The sequence below is a fragment of the Homarus americanus genome, unplaced genomic scaffold (assembly GCF_018991925.1).
Source record: "Homarus americanus isolate GMGI-L3 unplaced genomic scaffold, GMGI_Hamer_2.0 scaffold41366, whole genome shotgun sequence".
Taxonomy (NCBI): domain Eukaryota; kingdom Metazoa; phylum Arthropoda; class Malacostraca; order Decapoda; family Nephropidae; genus Homarus; species Homarus americanus.
Window position 1 is genome coordinate 7,897,276 of NW_024723541.1, and position 21,234 is coordinate 7,918,509.

General features: G+C 43.1%; 1 protein-coding gene across 2 annotated transcripts in view; it reads left to right on the forward strand.

Moving 5' to 3' along the window:
• Positions 1-21,234, forward strand: part of LOC121863625 (monocarboxylate transporter 14-like) — a 109,041-nt gene that overhangs the window by 34,224 nt on the left and 53,583 nt on the right. The gene's annotated exons all lie outside the window — the stretch shown is intronic.

Genomic DNA, 21,234 nt, shown 5'->3' on the forward strand with positions numbered 1-21,234 from the left:
AAACAGCTTGGGGAAATGCTATGGTCGCCAACAAATGTCGCCCACTGGAGTGTGGGGGGGGAATAGAGGAGGTGGGGGCTGGATGAGAGGCAGGTTTATTTATTATTTATACCACCATAATTTCAAGCTGCCTTTTTAACTACGTTTTGTCTTTCAGTTGTTTCTTTATGGTACGAATTCATGGAACAGTTGCAGTGTCCGGGTGCTTATTGCTGCTCGGGTCACAATGATACTTTAAAGAATGGAATATATTAAGGATAAAAGTGAAATATGCAAGTATCAGCTAGTTTTACTCAGCGACCACGTCACAATTTTGTTGTTATTCCGACAAAGAGATTATGGTAATATCTATTTATATTCCACCCATCCTTTGCTTAATAAATATTTGTGATAATATGCATTATTATATAATTATATGCAAGCCTCATATATTTTGGAGAGTGCTCAGTTACCGTTAATATTGTGTGCTGAACATCATGAGCATTTCAATGATGGTAGCAATTGTAACTATAATTATATTGTGTTATAAGACAACACATTCCACGACGTGTCATACAGATCGTTGTATACCACACAATACATAATTTGTGGCTGTTCAGTTACTTTGTTATGAATTTTCATGCGATATAGTTTAAGACATCATTAAGGTGTGTTTATATATATTAATTGTATTTGCAAACAATACTAAAATCCAAACAATACATCAATATACACATCTTAGTATTTGGTCCAGCCACCCATTGCATTCAGGACTTCATCAAGGCGATTAGGGATGGAGTCGACCAGCTTCAGGCACACCCCTGGTCGTCGATGTATACTCTCATGTCGTAAGCTTTGGCCTCTATTGCTGCACAGGTTTGCTGCTCTCCAATATCTCAATCACGTTTCATCATGGCCCAAATATGTTCAATCCGATTAATATCACATCCTAGTGTTGGCCAGTCGATGACCTCAATTTCAGGGTGATCCTGGAGTTAGTCCTTAACTATGTTGCTAGTATGAATGGGACTGTTGTCATGAATCAGCCTGATAGTGTGGGGGGCTGGAACTGCCATAGCCCGGACTGTAGGAATTAGCACTTGCTCCAGGATGTCTACATACTGCTCACCAGTGAAACGGCCATTGATCTTGACCAGTTCACCTGGCCCATGTGCCCACATCCACCCCCAGAATGACACTGACACCCTACCACTCACTGCGCGATGTTGAATGTGTTTCTCTGGGGGGCCGCCAGCACTGCCTTGCTTCGGCTCCCACTGACCTGAACACCGTTTCATCGGTAAATATAATGGTTCTCCAGTATTCTTCTCTATGTGGAAGGTATTCCAATGCAAAGCCGAGTCGACACTCCTTGTGAGTAGGTGTTAGCCACCCTTTGTGAGCTGGAATATGGCAGTCGATCCTGGTTTTGCATCTCGTCGTCATGTGATGGCAGTTGAGGCCCAAATTTCTTGTATGCTCCACTGATGTTCGCGTTGGATATGCCGTTCAGCTGCCACGATCATGGCGTCCATCCTTGCCGACGTTACTCGTGGCCTCCTGCTTCGAGGTTTCGTCTCCACTGACTCCTATTCTTCCCACCGGCGGATTCACCTCCTAATAGTCTTGGTGCTCCTCCCCACTTCTAGAGCAATGTTCGGCACAGTTGCCCCGGCTCTCCACATCCCGATGATTTGGCCTCGCTCAGCAATCACTGCCGACGAATTTGCTCGTCCTGCAGGCATATCTGAAATGGCAGAGTAATATTATGTTGTGGTAACTGATGCAGGCTTTTATATACTTGAGTAAATTAATGGTATTAGTAACACCTAGGTTAAGTATTATTACTCTGACATAACGTTTTGGTAAATCTTTTAGGATCAACTGCCCAAGAAACCCTTCCAAACATCCACCACCACCCTTGCGACTGTAGAGTGAACATTCGCCGATAATCATCATCGATAAATAATCATCATCAAGATTTAGTTTAACCAGACCACTGACACCCATTTGAGTCTCTCCTAGGACTGGCCAGAGGGATTAGTTAACATATATTTGTGTTTCTATAATTTAGTGTTATATTGTTTGGAGGAGATTACAGTATTTCAAAAAGGTCAAAACTGAACTTAGGGAAAATTTTGGGGTCTCTGCTAAAATATCTTACATTGTAGAGTTAGTGGAGCACATTGTTCGATACCGATTATAAACAGGGCATTCAATGAGAATATGTTGGACTGTTATTTGTGTTCGGCAGTTGGAAAATACTGTAGGTGGGGCTCCACTAGGGGAAGACACGAGTTGGCCATGCGTCAATCGCGTATGCCCAATTCTTAGACGATTCAGAATAGTTTCGTGATGTCGAGAGGATTGTTTTGATGATGACCAAGGATAAACTGATAATTTGATCATTTTTAGCTTATGACTTGTTGGTTCATTTTCCCAGGACTTTTGCCAATCGTCAAATATTAATTGTTTATAGGTAGTTAGCCTCGTCGATAATCAAAATATATGGTTTTCCACTGCTTTACATATTTCTTTGACAATTTTCAGCTATGACATACTTATCTCCTATAAATAATTCATTTAAAATTAATTTTTTTACAAAGAATATTCACTGGTTCTGGAATGTATCTAAACTTACGCCAGTGATGGTCAAGTCTGGTCTTAAATAAGTTCATACTCGGTGCTATCACAACACTACCAGTAACTCTAAATACAAGGGGGAGGAGCCATGTCGTCGGTTCTGTGAGTGTTCATTACAGTTGTCCAATTCGTCCCCATCGGTAAAATAGGGGGAAGGGGGTTGGGGAATGCAGGGGAAGGTAATGTGATGGGATGGAATGTTCGATTGACGTTAGTCTTGGGGGAGGGATGAAGGGAGGAGGTGGGGGAGGGAGGAGGGGGGATGGTGGAGGGGGAGTGTGTTTAGGTGTGGTAACCCACGATGCTCAAATTATGAGGTTTAATAGTAGGGTGGGTAGAGGCAGGGGGGGAGGCTAGGCGCGGAGTTGAAACTCGTGAACGTATGATGTTGTTTAATATAAGTCATGGAACATTACAGTATCTTCAAACGGGTTTTCACGCTATTAATAGGCCTTATGTAATCCACCAATAAGGATTACAACAGCACACAGTATGGCTGCAATTGGTAAGAAAAATAAAATATAACATGGCAAAATTTTTGCCCTGCGTAATTTTTACAACCCACCTCACGCCTAAAGTAAACCGAATAATGCTTATGTGTATAGAAGATTTTCAACTCAATATCACATATTCTTTCACCTCTACAAATATCTGCTGTCACTCATGGGACACCCTGCAATAGTATAAGGACGACATGGGCTATGGTGACAAATTAAAGTGACTTACCTGTTGCTGACGACGATGGTAGGAATGAGACCTCGGCATGTTTCAGTGTTCTATATCACCTCCTTCCCCTGGTGTGGGTGGCGCCAACCTTGGTAACAACTTGTGTATTCTCCGTGACTACCATTACTGGTAGTCACGGAGAATTAATTACTGGTGTGCCCATCAGTCTTACCGTCGTAGCCATGAACGGCAGAGATATGGTCGTTGTAGTGCTTTTATTTACCCATTACACATCTCTCATCATGCTTAATAATATTAACTATCTTCATGACATTCTTATTGTTATCAGTGATTGCAGAATTCACGATGTTATGCTCCACCTACACACAGGCTGTTACTAGACTAACCTCCACCTCCTCTATTCCCCAACCCCCCCACACACACTACAGTGGGCGACATCTGTTGGCCGACCATAGCATTTCCCCCAGCTGTTTCGAAACTTCAGACTCAAGGCTATTCGAAACCTCACTGGCTGGGTAGTGGACACGACTTTTGTGCACGATAGTACATGACAGAAGGAATGAGTAGGGATTGTGCTATAAAGTCTTGAGGTGCAGGAGATCAGAGACGAGTGTAGGATGTTGTCAGGGCAAGGAAGAGTCACACACTATTCCCTGAACCCGGAGCTAAGCGGACTCTAACCTAATTTTGTAGGTAGTAGGCAGCTACCAAACAGGGAGGTACTACCGCCTGGGAAGATATTGGAAGCATAATGTGTTGTCTAATGGTAGACCCTGCTGCCATATGGCATCACGAAAATTGTGACTAAGTCCCAAGTTGCTGATCTGACTTTTTCTGCCTCATTTACACACAATTGCAGGGTCTCAATTGTTTTTCTTACTATTAACAACACAACATACATATTGTATATCGTTTCTCACTTTTGATTTATTTTTAAATTTTTGTATTTATTTATGGTTATTATTATTATTATTATTATTATTATTATTATTATTATTATTATTATATTTGTATTTGTATTAATTTGCTATTAATTTTATTGATTGTTGTAATGATAATAATAATACTACAGTATATTATTATTATTATTATTATTATTATTATTATTATTATTATTATTATTATTATTATTATTATTATTATTATTATTATATTTTCGCCCCCCAGGCCCTGATGTGGGTCAGTAACCTGTGCCTGGGTGGACTAATCCCCTTAAAAAAAAAAAAAACCTTAGGACACCTCCCATAACGTAGCCTAACCAAATTTACTCTATCCTTAACATAATCAAATATATCCCAAACCTAGCCTAGCCTAACCTAACCTAACGTAATATGAACAAGGTCGCGGATCTGGGGAGGCTTGGTAGAACAGAGCACCAGAATATGAAGCGCCTGGATAAAGGGAGCTTAGAGAAGGACGAAATTAGTGCGCCTCAAGAGAAGCAGAGGTAGCGGAAGGAACTAAAGATGAGAGCAGAGAGGAAGTTTTTTAATTCAGTTTAACAAATTTATTGGCAAAGCTTGTAATACAGTTTGCCTATTCTGAGTAATTCACTCAGGTCTTGACACTGAGGGTGGTATCACTTCTCACTGCCATGCAGGACAGAGGTTCATACACAAAGAAACCCATCACATTCATTAACAGCTATATATGTATAGAGGTCAGATTCATGTGGATAATGTCACTGTTCACTGCCATGCAGGACAGAGGTTCGTACACAAAGAAATGCATCATATTCATTGACACTATATATAGGTCAGAGTCATGTGGGTCACTGTTCACTGCCATGCAGGACAGAGGTTCGTACACAAAGAAAGAAATACATCATATTCAATAGCATTATACTGTATATAGGTCAGTGGTTCACATGCATTAGAGTCATATTCTAATTGAAGACTAATCAGTGTGGGCTAGCAAATTTGGGATAAACAGCAAGAATGTCCTCAAACACCCCCGATTCAATGTAGTAATTACAAAGTTCAAGATACAATAAGTCAGGTGGCCTGAAGTCCTTGACAGTGTCACATTCAATAATATAGTGTTCAAGTGTATGCTTTAAAGGTTTATCACAAAGTTTACATGCTGAGTGTTTCAGTATGGGTACAGCGTTACTAACTTGCCAGATGTGTCTGTATCCTAGCCTAATTCTGGCCACACTACATCACATTGTCTGGTTGGAAGATGGTTGGGAGTCACAGAACAAGAGGGCCAGTAGGGGTAGGGCGGTAGTGTGAGCCAGGTGTCATAGACTAGCCTGGGGGTAAACATGTTTGTGAGGCGCTGTTCGTGTCCATTCACACCTGGACCTTCTTGTCCCTCCACAATATGGGTTGGTGTAGGCTGATGCACGGTAACAAGGTATATCTCAACACCGTGCCGGGAGGTGGACGTAGAAGTGTATCCGGGAGTAATACACACGATACCTCCAACAAACACGGAGGGATTTTAATCAAGCGTAATTAAATGGATACTAGTACTACAACAGCATATTGGACGTGTTCAATCATTTTCTATCTTCAGTGGTGAAAGTTACGATTTTTGGGGCTTGGTCACCCCGCCAGCCTGGTTTTGTCTGTGAAATCGAGTGTGTTGTGATATAATATTATAAGGATGTTTGGTTATACTCACCTTGTCACGATTTCACCTTGTATTTCTTATTTAATCTTTTCCTCATCCTGGAAGTTTACATATGTGCAAAAACGTAAGTGAAAATGTTTATTGGTTAGTGAGTTCTCATGACAGTGATATGGGGGTTAATGTACCATCTCTCTCTCTCTCTCTCTCTCTCTCTCTCTCTCTCTCTCTCTCTCTCTCTGAGCTCCTGACATAACTCTTTCGATAGGAACATCATACGTGTTGACGCACATCACCACTACTACCACTTCTACCACAATACTACCACCACCATCTCTACCTCTACCACCACACCATTTCCACCACCAGTACCAACCAACACCACCTAACACCACCACCACCTCTACCACCACAACCACCTCTACCGCACCACAACCACCACCACAACCACCACCCACCACCACCACCACCACCACACCATTACCACCACCAGTACCAACAACCACCACCACTACCTATCTCAACCTTATCACCCTCTCTAAACACCTGTTTGTTTACCTCGCCTCTTCTCCTTCTCACGCTGATACACCGTGAATCTCCCCACCTGGAACACCCACGCTGCCGCCACGCCCTAGAGACAGCGTCCCCACGGGCAGTCACCATGGCCTGACGTACGTCTCCAGCCAGAAAGAAATACCTCGATAGTTCCCCTTCTGTCCGCACTGTTGTTGACGTTTAAAAACCTGTTACTGACGTTTCTTGACCTGTTGCTGACGTTTCTTGACCTGTTGCTGATGTTTCTTGACCTGTTGCTGATGTTTCTTGACCTGTTACTGACGTTTCTTGACCTGTTGCTGATGTTTCTTGACCTGTTGCTGATGTTTCTTGACCTGTTGCTGATGTTTCTTGACCTTTTGCTGAAGTTTTTGACCTGTTGCTGACGTTTTTTGACCTGTTGCTGACGTTCTTGACTTGTTGTTGACACCATGAGACCTGTTACTGACGTTTCTTGACCTGTTGCTGATGTTTCTTGACCTGTTGCTGAAGTTTTTGACCTGTTGCTGATGTTTCTTGACCTGTTGCTGATGTTTCTTTACCTGTTGCTGATGTTTTTTGACCTTTTGCTGAAGTTTTTGACCTGTTGCTGACGTTTTTTGACCTGTTGCTGACGTTCTTGACTTGTTGTTGACACCATGAGACCTGTTACTGACGTTTCTTGACCTGTTGCTGATGTTTCTCTGACCTGTTGCCAGCTTTTGACCTGTTGCTGATGTTTCTTGACCTGTTGCTGATGTTTCTTTACCTGTTGCAATGTTTTGACCTTTGCTGAAGTTTTGACCTGTTACTGACGTTTCTGACCTGTTGCTAATGTTTCTTGACCTGTTGCTGAAGTTTTTGACCTGTTGCTGATGTTTTTGACCTGTTGCTGATGTTGCTGATGTTTTTTGACCTTTTGCTGAAGTTTTTGACCTGCTGAAGTTTCTTGACCTGTTGCTGACGTTTCTTGGCCTGATGCTGATGTTTCTGACCTGTTGTTGACGTTTCTTGACCTGTTGTTGATGTTCATTGATCTGTTGCTGACACCATAAAACCTGTTCCTATCGTTTCATGGCTTGTTACTGACGTTCCAAGATGTGGGATGATGATTGTGATGTAGGGTGGTGATGGTAACGTGGTGATGGTGACGTGGGGTGGTGATGGTGACGTGGGGTGGTGATGGTAACGTGTGGTGGTGATGGTGACGTGGGGTGGTGATGGTGACAGACTGGGTGGTGATGGTGACGTGGTGGTGATGGTGACGTGTGGTGGTGATGGTGACGTGGTGGTGATGGTAACGTGTGATGGTGATGTGGTGGTGATGGTAACGTGGTGGTAATGGTGACGTGATGGTGATGTGGTGGTGACATGGTGATGGGGTGGTGATGGTGACGTGTGGTGGTGATGGTGACGTGTGGTGGTGATGGTAACGTGGTGGTGATGGTGACGTGGTGGTGATGGTAACATGTGGTGGTGATGGTGATGTGTGGTGGTGATGGTGACGTGGTGGTGATGGGACGGATTAGTGATGTGACGTGTGGTGGTGATGGTAACGTGTGGTGGTGATGGTGACGTGGTGGTGATGGTGACGTGGTGGTGATGGTAACGTGTGGTGGTGATGGTGATGTGTGGTGGTGATGGTGACGTGGAGTGGTGATGGTGACGTGTGGTGGTGATGGTGACGTGCGGTGGTGATGTGGTGGTGATGGTGACGTGGGGTGGTGATGGTGACGTGTGGTGGTGATGGTGACGTGTGGTGGTGATGGTGACGTGGTGGTGATGGTAACGTGTGGTGGTGATGGTGACGTGGGGTGGTGATGGTGACGTGTGGTGGTGATGGTAATGTGGTGGTGATGGTGATGGTAATGTGTGGTGGTGATGGTGACGTGGTGGTGATGGTGACGTGGTGGTGATGGTGATGTGTGGTGGTGATGGTGACGTGTGGTGGTGATGGTGACATGTGGTGATGGTGACGTGGGGTGGTGATGGTGACGTGGTGGTGATGGTGACGTGTGGTGATGGGGTGGTGATGGTGATGGTGATGGTGACGTGGTGGTGATGGTAACGTGTGGTGGTGATGGTGACGTGCAGTGTGATGGTAACGTGTGGTGGTGATGGTGATGTGTGGTGGTGATAGTAACGTGTGGTGGTGATGGTAACGTGGTGGTGATGGTGACGCGGTGGTGATGGTGACGTGGATTGGTGATGGTGACGTGGGGTGGTGATGGTGACGTGAGTCATGATGGTAACGTGTGGTGGTGATGGTGACGTGTGGTGGTGATGGTAACGTGTTGTGGTGATGGTGACGATGGTGACGTGTGGTGGTGATGGTGACGTGTGGTGGTGATGGTGATGGGTGGTGATGGTGACGTGGTGATGGTGACGTGGGGTGGTGATGGTGACGTGGGGTGGTGATGGTGACGTGTGGTGGTGATGGTGACGTGGTGGTGACGTGTGGTGATGGGGTGGTGATGGTGAAGATGGTGGTGTGGTGGTGATGGTGACGTGGGGTGGTGATGGTGACGTGGGTGGTGATGGTGACGGGTGGTGATGGTGACGTGTGATGGTGATGTTGACGTGTGGTGGTGATGGTGACGTGGGGTGGTGATGGTGACGTGGGGTGGTGATGGCGACGTGTGGTGGTGATGGTGACGTGTGGTGGTGATGGTGACGTGTGGTGGTGATGGTAACGTGTGGTGGTGATGGTGACGTGTGGTGATGTCACACACCACTAATTAGCAAACTCACCAATTATTACTCTCATTCTCAATACTGTATTGGTGTCTCATTGGCTGATTCCCTAACCGATTAAACCTATTGTCTAGTGTACTGTACGTTTGTGACAACAATGGGTAAACTGAATAAATAAATAAATCCACTCGGAATATGCATTAAATTAGATCGGTGTGTAAACAAACGAGTACAGTAAAGGGAAATATTTCTTCATTTAATATTATAATTTAATGTACTGATATAACAAAGAGTTACGAGTAGCATAGCCATTAAGACCGCCTGTTTGACGTCGGGAGATCACAGGACCACAAAACGAGGATCAGTGTGTGTGGTGAATCAGACGTTCGTTCGTGGAAGCCAAATCGTACCCTCTGTTTGTGCTATATCCGGATTATCTGTACTGCGGCCGGGAGGGATAGTGCGCCGTTATTATTATTATTATTATTATTATTATTATTATTATTATTGTTATTATTGCTGGTTTTGTTATTATTATTATTATTATTATTATTATTATTATTATTATTATTATTGCTGTTTTTTGTTATTATTATTATTATAATAATAATACAATAATTGGCCTTTAGCCTTGATATGAAGTTTAATTCACCGTATGTATGTACTAATATTTTGCTTAACCACCATCATCACTACCACAACTACTTACATCACCACGTCGTTACCAAGGGATGTTAGTTATCTCACGGACTTGGTACTGTGATTCATACAGCCTCTCTCTCTCTCTCTCTCTCTCTCTCTCTCTCTCTCTCTCCAGAGACTCACGTGCGGCAAGACTCGTCACTTTACAGCTTTAGGGCCAGTTAATAATGTGTATGTGTGTGTGTGAGAAGCAGAAAGGAGGTGTGATAGTTGTGTGTACGTCTCCTGTACACACAAAGACACAGTATTAACGTCTACACACAGACACACAAACACACACGTACCATTTAACTGTATTTGCATTATTTTTCTGCCTGTAGGTATTTACAAGATGGCGAGGTTGTATACTTATGTTATTAGATACACGAAAAATGTTGGATAAGATAAATATAATGGTGTGTTATCTGGAGGTGTTAAGGTCAGGTGATACGGGCCAGGTAGGCGTTAGTAGCAGCCTCGTCAACACAATCCTTCTTTACTCTCAATTTACCTTAACAAACGTGTATTTAAATGTCGTATCACCTGAAGATTAGCCACCAGTTTATTTCACCATAAGATTAACCACCCTAAAGTTAATCTAACATAACATACACTACCGGGGCCGTCTACCCTGACCCCCCAGGTTGGTGAAGTAAACTCGGAGTAATCTTCAGGTGATACGAAACGTGCTGAGAGACTTTTATTATTGAGTAGAAATTAAAACACAAACCAACTTGATTCATATACATAAATTAGTTTTAGTTTTATAAAGGGATTTTAATAATGTTTTTATATCAAACTATTAATTACAAGTAATCAATATAAACAATAATCAGCTATAAGTGCCGAGTACCGAATCCGGACTACCGTGAATGGTGATTATTGTTTACATTGGTGTTATTGTTTAAGGAAATTGTAATTATATTTCTGAAATTGTCATCTTCAACCTAAACAGTATCCCGCCCCCTCCCTCACACAGTATACACAGAGAAGTAAAGATGATAGATAGATTAGAGAGAGAGTCTTGAAAACAGATAGATAATGGTTTTAATCAGAACTTAATTTTTGTGCAGTGTGTGTTTTTCTGACTTTAGAGACGCCTCGCTAGTCGAAATGAATTCCCCTGTACTTGTTGTAGTCCCCCGAGAATTATCGTTACTCAGGTGATGACTGTGAGCAGTTGGTACAGGCGACCACAGGTATTGACATACACCAGTCACTTCTACAGTATGTGGATCAAATTATCTGGTAACAATATCTTGCACAGAACATTTTCAAACTGACCAGTAATATAAATCTTAATCCTGCAGATATTTTATAAATACATAAAGTATGTCAAGTATATTTAAATACTGTTACCGATATGGGCAGCAAGATTACCAACACATGAAGTATTTTGTGCAATAACCCTGAACTCAACCAATAACTGAGATAATGAGCGACAAAGTTTTTCCTAACGTCGCTGATAATACGTAGAAAATTTTGGTATCATTTTGAAGACATGGGGAAGTAGATTATGGGAAATGTTATAGACGGTGGCTACAGTTGGTCTAAGGTAAACAAACTGTGGAAAACATAACCCCCCCTGAGTACCTCATCGCCAGGTTTACGAAAGATACGTAAATATTTCATAAAATAAAACAAACCGCCCAATTGATCGTAAGGTATGGAAATGGTGATAAAAATGGATTTAGTTGGAAGAACCTAAAAAAAAAAAGCATTAAGTCACCACGAAAATATTGATAATGGGTCTTACACAAATACAAAATGTACCAACATATACAATTAACTACAGCTAAATCACCGCTTGGGTGGGTTGCGGTTTGCTGCTGAGAAGGCTGACGCAACTAGGTGAAACCGGGTAGACTGCTGCCCTGTAAAATAATACCATTTTCAGGATGGCAACTCCTACCACACCGCTAGCTGTCATTCTCACATTGTCAGGAAGGGGAAACTATTGTGGCACCATAGATAGCAGAATTTCGGAACCATGGCGAGTTTGGGATTGTTGCTCGGAATGTTTCATAGGGCGATGCATTGCAGAATATATCAAAGAATTCTCGTCCAGTGTTTCAAATTGTAAAGACGAGAAAAGTAACGATACATTTTTTTTTTTTTGGGGGGGTGGGTTATATGATAAATTGTTTTGTGGATATTTGCCTTAGTAATGTCTCCTTGTTGACTTAGACTGTTAGCAAAGACAAACCTCATCTTCAGTGATTGTCTTGTTCTGTATATCAGTAGGGAGAAGTTGTCATCGTTGTCTTGGGTCATGTCTTCTTGACCAAGCCAACCCCATGATTCCCGCTCCTGTGGTCACTTCCTCATGACCCCAGACTAGTGACCTCTCGTGGCCCCATTTCTGTGACTGTAATATTTCAACATGAGTCGGGTGACATCTAGAGGCCTTTGTTCCATGTGTCACCGTCTTGAGTTTCCTCGGCGTTTCAGATTACTTCTTGCACAAATGTGTCGTGTACCTGAATGTCGACAAACAGGACTATATTTGTGTATATCCCAGAGAGACAACAGCCGTGACCACCATTACTGGATGTGACAGGAATATCCAGTTAGCTACAACACGATACTAAGTTGTCAACAAAGTGTTATGTGAAGACGAGTTATGCACACCTGTTAACTCGCCGACACTTCATTGTACAAGATACTATTAGTGATGATCTTAGGTGTGCTCGAGTGATGCCCAATGAAACCACTCTGGCGAATCTGTTAAAATAAATCTGAATACTTTATATCCGGGACGGTAAATCTACCTGTGTGTGTGTGTGTGTAATAATAATAATAATAATAATAATAATAATAATAATAATAATAATAATAATAATAATAATAATAGTTAATGGTTTATTGAAAGAGCATGGCAGCCAGAAGGCTGAAAATATACAGTTACATAATTGGGGAATGGGTCACTTGATTTGCAAATAATATACAAGTAACATAAGTGATACAAATATGATATATAATAACTAGGTGGGGAGAAGGTCATGCTACAGGGCATTTCAACATAGTGCCAGTGTAAAAAGGTAAGATTGACTGGGAACGAATACACTGGTTGATTACAAGTTATTGATAATTTTTACAATGGTTGGGACTGGGCTGTTCTTATAGTGATCGTGTGTTCCAAGGTCAAGGTTAAAAGCACAGGTCAGAGGGAACAGCAGCAGCCGTACGTGTAGAACAATACTCTTCTTGTGTTTAGTTTACGTAACGTGTGTGGTCTGTCAGGGGAGAGGATCCTTATTGTTTTTGTTTTACTGTGTGTGTGTGTGTGTGTGTGTGTGTGTGTGTGTGTGAAGACGCGGGGCAAAGAAAAGAAAAACAAAAGGCATTGACAACACAAACAAACACACATCCAAATAACACACCAATAACACTGTCGCTTGTAAAACACACACACACACACATTGAGTTGAGGTTACGTGGCCTTCCTACCTGTCCGGAAAGGTAATTTGACCCCCAGACCAGAATAAGGGGAATCTACAGTTTAATAGTCCTTGAGCATAATAATTTGACCTCGAAGAGTGATGGCTCGACCCCCAGAGCGTACTAATTTGACCCTAGAACATAATAACCTGACCCTTGAGCATAATAATTTTACCTTAGAGAGTACTAATTTGATCTCGGAGCATCATGGCTTGAACCTATAGCGTGCTAATTCGACCCTCGAGCATAATAACTTTACCTTAGAGCGTACTAATTTGACCTCGGAGCATGATGGCTTGAGCATAATAACTTGGCTCCCATTAGTATAGCAATTTCCACTCGCTCAGCATGATAATCGACTTATATGGGCATGATAACTGACTCCCTGGGCATGACGAGTGACTGGGAACGATAAATGACTTTGGGTATGACAGCTAACCCAGGGCACGATAAATGATTCACTGGGTACGAGAATTGACTCTGCGTACGATATAATTGATTCTCTGTGTACGACAATTGACTCTGTGTACGACAATTGACTCTGTACGACAATTAACTCTGGGTACGACAATTGACTCTGTGTACGACAATTGACTCTGTACGGCAATTAACTCTGGGTACAGCAATTGACTTAGTGAGTACGACAATTTACTTTTTGGGTACGACAACTGACTCTGGATATATCGACTTTAGTCTCGTAATTTCGATCATCTTGACCTTGTTCGTACGATAACTTCACCTGAGAGTGGCTGGTGTCTTATGTCACCAAAGGAGAGAGATGAAAGGTGTTTGTTTTCTTCTCAAGATACAAAGGCTATCTCTAGGGAAATATCTCTCTTCACAGTGAGATACAGGATCTATATCTGAGGAAATATCTCTCGTTCCTTGAAACGAGGTGCTAATTAATGTATATCTTTAACTGTTTAGAAAATATTATTCGCCTTGTGATAAAGTTGAGGGCAGGGACAAGTACGTGTGGCTATTTCTGTCTGTTGTCTTGGCACTTTGCTGTCACTTCCCCTGCATCATTCTCACTGGTATTTTCCCTCCTTCCTTTGAGTTTCTCGTGTTCCTGGTCCACTGTTTACAAATAGGAGAGGAGTAAAGATAAGCATTTTTTTTAGTTTAACAAATTTATTGGCAGAGCTTGTAGTACAGTTTGCCTATTCTGAGTAATTCAGTCAGGTCTTGACACTGAGGGTGGTATCACTTCTCACTGTCACGCAGGATATAGGTTCACACACAAAGAAATACATCATATTCATTAACAACTATAAATGTATAGAGGTCAGATTCATATGGATAATGTCACTGTTCACTGCCATGCAGGACAGAGGTTCGTACACAAAGAGTTGCATCATAATCATTGACAGTACATATACATATATGTAAACACACACACATATACTTACATATACACATATACATACACATATACATGTACATGTACATATACATGCACACATACATACATATACGTCGGTCAGATTCATGTGGGTAATGTCACTTTCCACTGCCATACAAGACAGAGGTTCGAACGCAAAGAATGCATCATATTCATTGACACTATATATAGGTCAGATTCATGTGGGTAATGCCACTGTTCACTGCCACGCAAGACAGAGGTTCGTACACAAAGAAGGAAATACATCACATTCACCAGCAGCATATATGGGTCAGTGGATCACATACATTGGAGTCATATTCTAATTGAAGACTAATCAGTGTGGGCTAGCAAATTTGGGATAAACAGCAAGAATGTCCTCAAGCACACCTGCTTCAATGAAGTAATTACATAGTTCAAGATACAGTAAGTCAGGTGGCCTGAAGTCTTTGACAGTGTCACATTCAATAATATAGTGTTCAAGTGTATGCTTTAAAGGTTTATCACAAAGTTTACATGCTGAGTGTTTCGGTATGGGTACAGCGTTACTAACTTGCCAGATGTGTCTGTATCCTAGCCTAATTCTGGCCACGGCGACATCACATTGTCTGGTTCTGTCCTTATGCTGGCCATACCGATACCTCTTGTTACAAAATTTGTCATATTTACTAATTCTACAACTGTCAGGTGTCTCTGCATTTCTCACTTCTTCTAGATCAGAGTTCATGATTCTGACTTGAATGTTTTTAATTACAGCATTGGACAGACCAAGGTCACGGTCAACATTTTCTTTCTTACATGCCTCATTGGCCAGTCTATCAGCACGGTCATGATACCTGATTCCAACATGGGACGGAATCCACTCAAATTCGATACGAAAGTTGCTCTCATTGACAGTTATCACACTGTTTAGAAGATCATTGTTGACAAGTTTCTTAATTTAACTTACAAATTTTTCCCTGCTCTCTCTCTCTCTCTCTCTCTCTCTCTCTCTCTCTCTCTCTCTCTCTCTCTCTCTCTCTCTCTCTCTCTCTCTCTCTCTCTCTCTCTCTCTCTTTTCTAAGGTTTCACGTATCACCTGAATCTTTTGTTCAATACCTTTCGGTTGCTTCCGGGTCTCATAGGAGTCCCAGGTGCCTGTGGGTCTTCTTGGGTCCCTTTGAATCTTCGTACTGTAGGTTCTTGTGTGTAAAATGCTCTAGGATAGTTACTACATACTCCAGATCCAACCCAATCCAACTTAACCCATTCCAACTCTCCCTGACCCAATCCAGCTCTCCCCAATCCAACTCTCCCCAATCCAGCTCTCCCAAACCCAATCCATCTTTCCCTAACCCAATCCAACTCTCCCTAACCCAATCCAACTCTCCCTAACCCAATCCAACTCTCCCTAACCCAATCCAGCCCTCCCAAACCCAATCCAACCAATCTCAAATCAGGTAGCTGGAATGCTAATTTTCATGTAGTCCAGGAAGGTGTTGTGTTGATACGGGTAGGCTAAGGTAGTCCACTGTCCTCGCCTGGGTGTAGCAAGTGTAAGCCTGCCAGAGCTTCACAAAGTTGCGTAATACGTCAAAGTTGCTAAATCGAGCGGTCTTGTGGCAGCTTTTAGCAGGTTTCTTGGCGCTATTCTTGGTTAAATACACTTATTGTTTGTCATTGTTGGTACCCGCTACAGTCTCTACGTACAATACCCTCGCCACACAGAGCCCTCGAAGGCTCTACTGTATAGTATTACAAAACGAACGAGAAATCGGAACATTGTTGTCTGAGGAAGTTTTATTACAAATTATATGACTTCTTTTCACCTGTAAATACTATAAAGACGACCAACATATATTACGAAATATTGAGAGTCACTTCACAACTAGGCATACCAACCCTTCTGAGATGACACGAGGCATTCTGAACTGTCGTGCCCATCTGTTGGAGAACTTATTGTAATGCGTGTAAGCGAATTTGTATGACGATTTTATTATCCCTCCATCCATCCATCCATCCATGAATCGTTCTTTCACTCCTTCCACCCATCCACCTATCCATCCAACAATCCACCCATCCATCCTTCCTTCCTTCCTTCCATCCATCCATCCATCCATCCTTCCTTCCTTCCTTCCTTCCTTCCTTCCTTCCTTCCTTCCATCCTTCCATCCTTTCTTCCATCCTTCCATTCCATCCGTTCACCCATCCATCCTTCCTTCCATCCATTCATCTATCTATCCTTCCGTCCTCCCTTCCTTCCTTCCATCCATCCATCCTTCCTTCCTTCCTCCCATCCTATCCTCCTTCCATCCATCCATCCTTCCATCCATCCATCTTTCCATCCTTAAACCATCCATCCTTCCATCTTTCTTCCTTCCATCCATCCACTCATCCATCCTTACATCCATCCATACACTCATCCATCCTTACATCCATCCATCCACTCATCCATCCTTACAGCCATCCATCCTTCCGTCCTTACATCCATCCATCCTTCCATCCATCCTTCCATTCATCCATCCCTACATCCATCCATCCATCCTTCCATCCATCCATCCTTCCGTCCTTACATCCATCCATCCTTACATCAATCCATCCACTCATCCATCCTTACAGCCTCCCATCCTTCCGTCCTTACATTCATCCATCCTTACATCCATCCATCCATCCATCCATCCTTACATCATCCATCCCGCATCCATCACCTTAACAGCCATCCATCCTTCCGTCCCTTACATTCATCCATCCTTACATCCATCCATACATTCATCATCCTTACATCCATCCATCCACTCATCCATCCTTACAGCCATCCATCCTTCCGTCACTTACATTCATCCCATCCTTGTCCATCCATCCATCCTTCCATCCATCCTTCCATTCATCCCATCCTTACATCCATCCTTCCATCCATCCTTCCATCCATCCATTCATCCATCCTTCCTTCCTTCCTTCCATTCATCCATCCATCCTTCTTCTTCCTTCCATTCATCCATCCTTCTCCTTTCCTTCCTTCCATTCATCATCCATCCTTCTTCCTTCCTTCATTCATCCATCCTTCCATCCTTCCTTCCTTCCATCCATCATATATCTATCCATCCATCCATCCATCCATCCATCCATCCTTCCTTCCATCCATCCTTCCTTCTTCCCTTCCTTCCCATTCATCCATCCTTCCTTCCTTCCTTCCATCCATCCATCCTTCTTCCTTCCTTCCATCCATCCATTCTTATATCTATCCATCCTTACATCCATCCATCCTTCATCATCCATCCTTCCTTCCTTCCCATTCATCCATCCTTCCATTCATCATCCATCCTTCTTCCTTCCTTCATTCATCCATCCTTATATCTATCCAGCCCTTACATCCATCATCCTTCCCTCCATCCATCCTTACATCCTTCATCATCCTTCTTCCTTCCTTCCATCCATCCATCCTTCTTCCATCCATCCTTCCATTCATCCATCCTTACATCCATCTATCCATCCTTCCATCCTTCCTTCCTTCCATCCATCCATCCTTCCTTCCTTCCATCCATCCATCCTTCCATCCATGCATCCTTCTTCCTTCCATCCATTCATCCATCCTTCCATTCATCCATCCTTCCATTCATCCATCCTTCTTCCTTCCATCCATTCATCCAGCCTTACATCCATCCATCCATCCATCCTTACATCCATCCATCCTTGCATCCATCCATCCATCCTTGCATCCATCCATCCATCCTTGCATCCATCCATCCTTCCATCCATCCATACATCCATCCATCCTTACATCCATCATCCTTACATCCATCCATCCATCCTACATCCATCATCATCCATCCATCCATCCATCCTTACATCCATCCATCCTTCTACATCCATCCATCCTTACATCCATCCATCATACATTTATCCATCCCCATCCATCCATCCATCCATCCTTACATCCATCCATCCTTACATCCATCCATCCTTACATCCATCCATCCCTACATCCATCCATCTTCATCCATCCATCCTTACATCATCCATCCATCCTTACATCCATCCATCCTTACATCCATCCATCCATCCCATCATCCATCTCCTTACATCCATCCATCCCCCATCCATCCATCCTTACATCCATCCATCCTTACATCCATCCATCCATCCATCCATCCTTACATCCATCCATCCATCCTTACATCCATCCATCCATCCATCTATCCATCCTTACATCCATCCATCCATCCTTACATCCATCCATCCATCCATCCATCCTTACATCCATCCATCATCCTTACATCCATCCATCCATCCTTACATCCATCCATCCTTCCTTCCTTCCATCCATCCATCCATCCATCCCTACATCCATCCATCATACATCCATCCATCCCCACCATCCATCCATCCTACATCCATCCATCCATCTTACATCATCCATCCATCCATCCATCCATCCTTACATCCATCCATCCATCCTTACATCCATCCCCATCCTACATCCATCCATCCATCCATCCTTACATCTATCCATCCATCCATCCTTACATCCATCCATCCATCCATCCTTCATCAACCATCTTTCCATCCTTACATCCATCCATCCTTCCATCCATCCATCCATCCATCCTTCCATCCATCATCCTTCCATCAACATCTTTCCATCCTTACATCCATCCATCCTTCCATCCATCCATCCATACATCCATCCTTCCATCCAACCATCTTTCCATCCCTACATCCATCCATCCATCCTTACATCCATCCATCCATCCACTCATCCATCCTTACATCCATCCATCCTCATCCATCCTTCCCTTCCATCCATCATCCTTACATCCAATCCATCCTTACATTCATCCATCCTTCCTTCCATCATCATCCTTCCTTCCATCCATCCTTCATCCATCTTCCATCCATCCTTCCATTCATCCATCCTTCCATTCATCCATCCTTCTTCCTTCATCCATTTCATCCATCCTTACATCCACCCATCCATCCTTCCATTCATCCATCCTTCCATCCATCCATCCTTCCTTCCATCCATCCATCCATCCATCCTTCCTTCCATCCATCCATCCATCCTTCCATCCATCCATCCTTCCTTCCATCCATCCATCCTTCCTTCCTTCCATCATCCTTCCATTCATCCATCCTTCCATCCATCCTTCCATTCATCCATCCTTCCATTCATCCATCCTTCCTCCTTCCATCCAGCCATCCTTATCCTATCCATCCATCCTTCCATCCACCCTTCCATCCATCCATCCTTCCTTCCTCCATCCATCCATCCATCCATCCATCCTTCCTTCCTTCCATCCATCCTTCCATTCATCCATCCTTCCATTCATCCATCCTTCCATTCATCCATCCTTCCTTCCATCCATCCTTACATCTATCCTTCCATTCATCCATCCATCTATCCTTCCTTCCTGCATTCCACTCATGTTTCCATCCTTCCCGACTTCCATCCATCCTTCCTTCTATGCATCCATCCATCCTTCCATCCATCCATCTATCCTTCCATTCATCCATCCATCTATCCTTCCTTCCTGCATTCACTCATGTTTCCATCCTTCGACTTCCATCCATCCTTCCTTCCATCCATCCTTCCATCCATCCTTCCTTCCTTCCATCCATCCATGCATCCATCCATCCTTCCTTCCTTTCCATCCTTTCATCCATCCATCCTTCCTTCCATCCATCCTTCCTTCCATCCACCCTTCCTTCTATCCTCCATCCATCCATCCATCCATCTTTCATCCATTCATCCATCCATCCTTTCTTCATCCACCCATCCATCCTTTCTTCTATCCATCCATCCTTTCTTCCACCCATCCATCACCCATCCTTTCTTCCATCCATCCATCCATCATCCATCCTTCCATCCATCCATCCATCCATCCATCCATCCATCCATCCATCCTTTCTTCCATCCATCCACCCATCCATCCATCCTTCCATCCATCTTCTCCACCCATCCATCCTTCCATTCATCCATCCTTTTCCATCCATCCATCCTTCCTTCCTTCCATCCCTCCTTTCTTCATCCTTCCTTCCTTCCATCCATCCTTCCATCCCTCCCTTCCTTCCTTCCTTCCTTCCTTCCCCTCCTTTCTTCCATCCTTCCTTCCTTCCATCCATCCTCCTTCCATCCCTCCTTTCTTCCATCCTTTCCTTCCTTCCATCCATCCTTCCTTCCTTCCATCCATCCTTCCTTCCTTCCCTCCTTCCTTCCTTCCATCCATCCATCCTTCTCTCTGGCACTGTTATGGAAGCCACCACTGTCTCGGCCACCTACGATCCCAGGTGACATGCACGAGGTTACGCCACTGTATTTGAAATTCATAATGTACTGAATGTTCAACCTCAAACCAGTTGTGTGAAGCAAGAAACATGATGACAACGGGGGGGGTTATGTACAGGATGTTGTAGGAGCAGTTCAGAAAAGTTCTTTCGATTAAATATTTGTCGTCAAGGAAGATTAAAACTTCACTTAACTAATTGACTTTTAAGTTCAAGTCTTAAAATAACATTAAACTACACTGAGATTTTTACCTTAATTATATAGACCTACTTAAGAAAAGTTAAGATATAATTAAGGTAGAGGATGTTTTTCCTAGACTCTCAATTGATCTCCTTACTGTTGCTATCTGAACGCA